Raw genomic sequence first — 9,321 nt, forward strand, 5'->3', positions numbered from 1 at the left:
GGCAAACTATGGTGAGAGATGGAGAAGGGTCTGCTGTACAAGTCTTGCCGTCCCCACGAGTTGTTTCAATCCTTGTTCTGTATGTAGAAGTTAATACACTGCTTCTGCCTCTTCAACCTCGTGTGGGTCCTCTACCTTGGCGCAAACCCTGTGTGGTCAGGCCACCCTTCCTTGCAACTGCGCACAAGGACTACCACACACCTCCTTACTATGCTGGCAGCAGAGCTCAATGCCATCAGGCGGTCAAAGCTTTACTTTGAAATGTATGGGAAATGTGAGTCACACCGCTATTACAGAGAATAGTAGTCAGGCAGGGTCAAAACATTAATTGAGGAACAGGAACAGAATGGGACGGCCAGGAAAGAATCAGAAAACAAGCAGAGTTGAAATGCGTATCGGCCAACAAGGTACATAAACAGCAAGCAGGAAAAGTAGTCAGGTAACAAGCACACAAAATCATAAAACTGAACTGGGGGTAAAATTAACCAGAGGTTCATAGCTATGTCTGGCAGTGGTCTGCAGACAGGATGGGCATAAAAAAGGGTGTGGTGTCTTCCCATTGGTTGTAGCTGAATGATGGTATTTCATCTGTGAGATACCCACCAGCTACATTCAGCCAGAGATTCTGCATCTGTCAAGGTAATGCAGCCCAGTGGGTGAGCATAACCTGCGTCCACCTGCGCCGCTGGCATCGACTACTCTCACATCATCAGCACTATTCATGAAAGGAACACGTTGTCACCTGGCAACCGGAGTACAAATTGACGGAGCGGACTACGTTGGTGACTTAACAGCCGTGTGCGGCAATGATGCAAACCTGGCTGCGGGCCATCCTCAGGGCAATGTGACACACGTGCCTTTTAGGGCTCACGTGTTGAACCGAATTCGCCAGCAATTTTTAAAACACCATCACGGCCTACATGGCCTTGTGCAGTGGGCACGCTCGCTATGTGCTCACTTCCATCGTGCGCACACAGCAGCTCAACAACTTTCATCACTCCGGAAGTCTTAGGGTCTGGCAGTTAAACGCCGTAAATGCGATGTTTCGACACGCAGGAATTGGAATCTGCACATGTTGCAGCGTGTGTGGCAGCACCGCAGAGCCCTGCTGAAATACGGTAAGACATATAGCCTGGGATAACTTGATCCAGAGGTGGTGCAGATCACGCTGCTGGAGTGGTGTCAGATCAAGGACCTATGCACCCTGCTACACAGTTTTGAAATGTCGACGAAGATGTTTAGCACTGGCAATGTCATTCTCAGCGTGACACTTCTGGTCATCTACATGATGGAGCACACTGTAATTATTATTCTGAGTCAGGTGTTGGGACAAGAGGAAGGGGAGGAAGTACAGGAGGAGTCATATGCGGAAGGGATAACAAGATCTACGAGGTCCAGATGGTCAGCGGCACCTATGCGGCATTCATGGTGAGGGAGAGGGATTAACAAGGGCGCATAGTATCAGCAAAAAGTGTTGATGAAAGTGCAGGAGCCCATGAAGAAATGGAGGACGAACTGGCGATGGGCATGGAAGACTCAGCAGATGAGTGAGAGCTTGCTCACATTTCGGTTGTGCGAGGTTGTGGGTAGAGGGCAGAGGAAGGATGCACGATTCTCACCTCTCTGCCACCAACACACCAAGGACTTGGTCCTCCTGGATGCACAAGACACATGAGCGCCTTCTTGCTGCACTACCTACATGACCCTCGGATTGTATGAATTTGAACTAATCCTGAATACTGGGTTGCCACACTGTTAGATCCCCGGTACAAGACAAAATTTGGCGAACTAATTCCTGCCATAGAAATAGACGCACGTATACAGGAGTATCTGCAGAATGTGGTACGCAATCTTAGATCTACTTGTCCACTAAACACCAGTGCTGCACAGAGTGAATCTCAACGCTTTGTCATGGATAGGAGGAAATGGTCTTTTACTTGTCCACATCGGAGGGACCGAGGGATGGCTGCTGTGCTGAGATGGCGTTGAGTACGGTGTCCCTGCACAGTTGCACTTTTGGTCATATCCCAAAATGAGTTGAAAAAGGACAGATGCTGTTGGAAAGGGGAACAGGTGTGTTGGAAAGGGGAAAAAAGTTTTGGTCCGTGGATTTGGTGGTTAAGCAACTGTAACATTTGCTGAAGAAACAACATCTGTTACAGTGGGACTGGCAGATTTGGATAAAGTGGTATATAATCTGTGACCGCTATATAACGAAAATTAATAAGAAAAGAAAGAGAAAGGTATATATCCCCATCAGCAGTCAGTGTCCACCGTGCTCCCAGTTGGAAAAGGAGAGGTTGGCAACTTGAAGGTTTGGTGGAGGATACAGAGCTGTGTGGCTATGAAACTAATAGTAGCCTGAACCGAGTTAGACGCCATTCGGATCTGGAGACTGTGAGCCCTGTTAGCGTCACAGGGTCCACATGCCCACCCAGCCCAGGAACTCCCTGTTAACAACACAGGGGCCATTGAGTACGCTGACCGTGTGCGTAGGGGCCACACCTGTGGACAGCAGGCGCATCAGCAGCAGCAGGCCTGTTAATGCCACTGGGCTGCACAAGCAGGACTGTTAGGACAGGAGCTGGTCTTAACCGTTCTGCGTTACCAACTGTGGTGGTGGCCTGCATCCACCACCCGATCCCTGCCTACCTCTGGCCTAAAGCCGCAATGGGTTCAACACATGGAGGTGTGCTCTTTCGGAGCATAATAGAAGACTGCGCACCTCCTTGTTGGCTCCAGCCCCTTTTATAACCTGGGTCCGCCCCAAACCAGGGTGAACCACAATGCACCTCCTGGAGACAAAAGTAGAGTGACACGTCATGAGTGGCATAACTAGCGTCCTATTTGGAAACGCAACTTAAATGATGACCTCATGGCTGCCATGACCCAAACACCTCACCAGTCATCGTCTGAGCATCAATAATGCGGTGACAAGTCATAGGTGTGGGCCTCTGCAAGCCATTTGGGAGGACACCTGATGCCCTGTGGTCTATATGGGACCCCCACATCAGGGCCAGGGCCAAAGAGTTCATTACCGGACCTAGTCTCTGATGCAGGAAGTGCCTGAGCATGCTCAGTAGCATGAAATACAGTCTCTGAAAAAAGACTATCAGCTTTAGCATGGTGTCTATGCCCAAAACAGGACTTAGACCCGGCACAGAATGCAAGCACCTGTGCAAAGAGGCTTTTCACACTTAGTGTGGGAGCATGCGCTGTATCCCGAAATGAAAACTTAGCGTCAGGAATGGCACAGTCAGGCTGAGCATACTCACTAGGCGAAACACTGTAATTATGCTGCAGCTGGGGTACATCGGCACACGCATGCGCACTAGCTGCCTCTCCACACTTAGACGTGGAGGGGAAATTTGTCTTGGAGATGCTGTCTATGAACAGAAGGAAAAGCTAAAGGAAGCCTGACTTTCTATCCCTCCGAATTATGAAATGCAGCAATGAATTCCATGAGTTTGCTATAACATTAGCGTAGCAAAATGTGCATGAGGGTGTGATGTAGAGGTGCTAGAAATAGCTTGTCACCAGTGGGGCACTAATGGAATACAACAGCCAGTTCTATGATGCCACAAAATGGCAGTATTTTGTGCTATCATTATAGCTTATTAAAAACAGAGCACGAGGTTGTCATGCAGAGGTGCTGCACATAGATTTGCAGTAGTGTGAATTGACAAAAGTACAATAGCCACGTTTAGGATACAACTAGGTACAGTGAGTGTTTGCTAGTAAAATTGCTTAGTTAAAAAAAGTTGTAGTGTGCAATGCAGGCAGACGTGCTATGCAAATGTCTTTGCACTAGTGGGACTATAGCAAAGTCCAATAGCCACGTATAGGATGCCACTAGGTACACTGAGTGTGTGCTAGTATAATGGCTTCGTTATAATTTGTTGGAGTGTGCAACGCAGGCAGATGCGCTCTGCAAATGTCTTGGCACTAGTGGGACTATAGCAAAGTCCAATAGCCACGTATAGGATGCCACTAGGTACACTGTGTGTTTGCTAGTATAATGGATGAGTTTAAAAAAGATAGAGTGTGCAATGCAGGCAGACGTGCTGCAAATAACGTTCCAATACTGTGAATTGACAAAAGTACAATAGCCACGTTTAGGATACAACTAGGTACAGTGAGTGTTTGCTAGTATAATGGCTTCGTTATAATTAGTTGGAGTGTGCAACGCAGGCAGATGCGCTCTGCAAATGTCTTGGCACTAGTGGGACTATAGCAAAGTCCAATAGCCACGTATAGGATGCCACTAGGTACACTGACTGTTTGGTAGTATAATGGCTGAGTTTAAAAAAGTTAGAGTGTGCAATGCAGGCAGACGTGCTGCAAATAACGTTCCAATACTGTGAATTGACAAAAGTACAATAGCCACGTTTAGGATGCCACTAGGTACACTGAGTGTTTGCTAGTATAATGGCTGAGTTTAAAAAAGTTAGAGTGTGCAATGCAGGCAGACGTGCTGCAAATAACGTTCCAATACTGTGAATTGACAAAAGTACAATAGCCACGTATAGGATGCCACTAGGTACACTGACTGTTTGCTAGTATAATGGCTGAGTTTAAAAAAGTTAGAGTGTGCAATGCAGGCAGACGTGCTGCAAATAACGTTCCAATACTGTGAATTGACAAAAGTACAATAGCCACGTTTAGGATGCCACTAGGTACACTGACTGTTTGCTAGTATAATGGCTGAGTTTAAAAAAGTTAGAGTGTGCAATGCAGGCAGACGTGCTGCAAATAACGTTCCAATACTGTGAATTGACAAAAGTACAATAGCCACGTTTAGGATGCCACTAGGTACACTGACTGTTTGGTAGTATAATGGCTGAGTTTAAAAAAGTTAGAGTGTGCAATGCAGGCAGACGTGCTGCAAATAACGTTCCAATACTGTGAATTGACAAAAGTACAATAGCCACGTTTAGGATACAACTAGGTACAGTGAGTGTTTGCTAGTATAATGGCTGAGTTTAAAAAAGTTAGAGTGTGCAATGCAGGCAGACGTGCTGCAAATAACGTTCCAATACTGTGAATTGACAAAAGTACAATAGCCACGTTTAGGATGCCACTAGGTACAGTGAGTGTTTGCTAGTATAATGGCTGAGTTTAAAAAAGTTAGAGTGTGCAATGCAGGCAGACGTGCTGCAAATAACGTTCCAATACTGTGAATTGACAAAAGTACAATAGCCACGTTTAGGATGCCACTAGGTACACTGACTGTTTGCTAGTATAATGGCTGAGTTTAAAAAAGTTAGAGTGTGCAATGCAGGCAGACGTGCTGCAAATAACGTTCCAATACTGTGAATTGACAAAAGTACAATAGCCACGTTTAGGATGCCACTAGGTACACTGACTGTTTGCTAGTATAATGGCTGAGTTTAAAAAACTTGGAGTGTGCAATGCAGGCAGATGTGCTCTGCAAATGTCTTGGCACTAGTGGGACTATAGCAAAGTCCAATAGCCACGTATAGGATGCCACTAGGTACACTGAGTGTGTGCTAGTATAATGGCTTCGTTATAATTAGTTGGAGTGTGCAACGCAGGCAGATGCGCTCTGCAAATGTCTTGGCACTAGTGGGACTATAGCAAAGTCCAATAGCCACGTATAGGATGCCACTAGGTACACTGAGTGTTTGCTAGTATAATGGCTTCGTTATAATTTGTTGGAGTGTGCAACGCAGGCAGATGCGCTCTGCAAATGTCTTGGCACTAGTGGGACTATAGCAAAGTCCAATAGCCACGTATAGGATGCCACTAGGTACACTGAGTGTTTGCTAGTATAATGGCTTCGTTATAATTAGTTGGAGTGTGCAACGCAGGCAGATGCGCTCTGCTAATGTCTTTGCACTAGTGGGACTATAGCAAAGTCCAATAGCCACGTATAGGATGCCACTAGGTACACTGAGTGTGTGCTAGTATAATGGCTTAGTTATAATTCGTTGGAGTGTGCAACGCAGGCAGACGTGCTGCAAATGTCTTGGCACTAGTGGGACTATAGCAAAGTCCAATAGCCACGTATAGGATGCCACTAGGTACACTGAGTGTTTGCTAGTATAATGGCTGAGTTTAAAAAACTTGGAGTGTGCAATGCAGGCAGATGTGCTCTGCTAATGTCTTTGCACTAGTGGGACTATAGCAAAGTCCAATAGCCACGTATAGGATGCCACTAGGTACACTGAGTGTTTGCTAGTAAAATTGCTTAGTTTAAAAAACTTGGAGTGTGCAATGCAGGCAGATGTGCTCTGCAAATGTCTTTGCACTAGTGGGACTATAGCAAAGTCCAATAGCCACAGATAGGATGCCACTAGGTACACTGAGTGTTTGCTAGTATAATGGCTTACTTAGAATGAGTTGGAGTGTGCAGAGGACAAGAGGGTACAGTGGCAGGATTGTGGTGCTCTGGGTAGAGGAATGGAAGCCTGCCTTTCTATTCCCTCCTAATGGTGAAATGCAGGGAGGAAATCCCTGACCTGGGCTACACAGACGCTGTTGCTGTTTTCAGGACCTGTCACCTATGGCTCTCTGACCCTGCCGGTACGAGCCCTTAAAAGGACTGCTAGAATGTGCTCTCCCTAAGCTGTCTAACGCTGTGTATGCAGCGCATACAGCTGTATCGGCGATAGGACAAAGGACGGAACTGCGACAGTGATGTCTGACACCAAAGACGCAGAAGGCAGATAATGGCGATCGTGAAGAAAATTTCCGGTTTTATAATGCAGGGACATGTGACATGCAGATCCTATCACACATGCCGTTGCTTCTCTGCCTCAAAGTCCACTTAGCTGTGTGTGTGTCTGGGATTGGCTGACATGCTGGCCAGCCCCACAAGACGCGCGCGCTTAGGGAAGGAAGACAAGAAAAAAAAAAAAAAAATGGCGATCGCCATTATAGAAACAGCAGTGATCTGAAGGCGCTGTTCACGCACACTATACACTGAAATGTGATAATAGTTTGATTCACAGAGTGACTTACACTATTACAGCAGAAACCAAGCTAAGATTTAGCTGTTTTTTGGCTGCTAGAACCGTTCTCGAACGTTTCTAGAACTATCGAGCTTTTGCAAAAAGCTCGAGTTCTAGTTCAATCTAGAACATGCCCCAAAATCACTCGAGCCTAGAACTGGAGAACCACGAACCACGAACCGCGCTCAACTCTAGTCCAGAGGGAACTGTCAATCTTGGCTGTGTGGTTGAAATGTGAATATAGGCTGTATAGGGGACGTTATTTTCTAAACTTGTTGCTCTGTGGGTAAACTTTTCAAATGTTTTTTGTCTGCCTGCTTTGAACAATATTTTTGTTAAAGTAAATGCTTCGAATTCCTGGGATAGACACTGAGCAGCATGGTTGAGTTACTTCAAATCTAAATGGCTGGGACTGGCAGTAGCAAATCTCATTGGCTTACTTCTGTCTTGATTCCAAATCCAACTATGAGCTTTTTAACGGCAACACCTATACTGCATGCAACAGGAGCTGAAAATTAGGCTCTGTAGGGGGAACTTGGAAAACAGGGTCTCTCAGGGCACTTTTTTAAAAATGTTGTTCTGTGAGGGTACCCTTCAAATCTTGGCTGTGATGGTGAAATGTGAAAACAAGATCGTCAGGGTGTAATGTAATCTGGGCTGCACCTTACTTGGAACCCTTTTTAGCGCATGTCCTAACACTACCAGGGATTGGTGCCCATTTCTCTTCCCGTGTTTCCTCCTACTACTACTCTGCTTCGTCCACCTTCTCCTCATCTGGTCAGCGTAGTACCTGCACAACCAATTTCAGCTCAGCACAGGGAGGGGTAAACAACAGGAAGCTGTTCTGAGACTCAGCTGAAATTCCCCACCGAGCTAGAGCTATGGACAGACTCAGTATGGGCCTATTTAACTTTGTTGCTCTGTGGTGCAACTTTGCCTATCTTGATTGTGTGGGTGAACTGCGAATACATAGTACAAAGGGGAAATTTGTTAAACTTGTTGCTCTGTGGGGGAAGTCTGGCAATTTTGACTGTGTGGGTGAACTGGGAATACAGGCTCTGTAAGGGCCTTTTTTTAAATTGTTGGTCTGTGGAGAATCTCTGAAATCCATCTCTGTCGGGTCACTATTAACATTTTTAGTTTCTTCATTAACTTGCTCTGTAACCATAATTGCTATGGTGATAGAAGTCCTTTAAGTCATTTACCTATCCTCATTTGTTTGCAGGACAATTGGCAGGCTCTTACCACTATTTAAGTTCCTTTTGCAGCCCTGTAGCCCTTGCTATAACCAATTTACAGCTCCGAACTTGGGCTCCCCATTGACTTGTACGGCGTTAGTTGTTCTGGGCCAAGTTTGGTTACCAAACCCAATTTTTTTTGGGGTCCATACTTCCATGCTAGTTTGGCGAACCCAAATATCCACAGGTTCGCTCTTCACTAATCTTAACCCTTACAGCATGTTGTCTTCTGATTACATAGCAAAAAGCTGCTGACAGATTCTCTTTAAGAGACTTAGTCTACTCATAACTTTATTGTAAACCATTCTAAAGCTTTTATTCATAAGGTCATACATAGTTTTAGCTTGATGTATTACACTTTTTATCTCTCTTCGTCTTGTGGTTGTTGAGCCAGAGGTCAAAAAGCCTCGTTCTGGCTCTCATAGACTTGCATTGAGAGCTTGTGACATAACTTCTGACTTTCGGCCAGTCAGATGATCCGGGCACAAGATAACGTTGCAAAATCTAAGCATTGTATAAGGTGAGGACGCTGGAGGATATTATACTAGAGGCCTTAGATTAAAAACACTACTTTAGCACTGAAAAAGCACAGGAGTAATGCTTTAAATAATATATGTATTTACACTGGACAATTTGGATACAAAATATCTTCATTTTCCATCCAAAATTATTTTTATATTTTTGGCTATTTGAAGTAGCTAGATTTGTCAGTAATAAATGAAGAACTGCAAAATTAAGAGTCTCCTTCAAAAGCATGTAACCAACTGAAACTCACTCTAAAAATAATAGTAATTCTAAAAATAATTTATTTCATATAATACTGATATTAGTGTACAGGTGGTCTTGAGAATCCCTATTACTGTCTTTAGGGAGAACTCACAGATGCTAATAACACAAAGACATATACAATTTTACAGACCATTACAAGTACGACAAAAGATGCAATATGTTGCTCCGACCAAATGTACATGCAATCTCAAGTAGAGATGAGCGAACCTGCTCGATAAAGGCTAGCCAATCTCAGATTCGGTACGAGCCTCGGATTATTCATTCAGGCTCAGCAAACACGATTTCCTCCCCCAAAATTTGGTAATGTTCATTTATATTCA

The sequence above is a fragment of the Anomaloglossus baeobatrachus genome, chromosome 5, assembly GCF_048569485.1.
Source record: "Anomaloglossus baeobatrachus isolate aAnoBae1 chromosome 5, aAnoBae1.hap1, whole genome shotgun sequence".
Lineage (NCBI taxonomy): Eukaryota > Metazoa > Chordata > Amphibia > Anura > Aromobatidae > Anomaloglossus > Anomaloglossus baeobatrachus.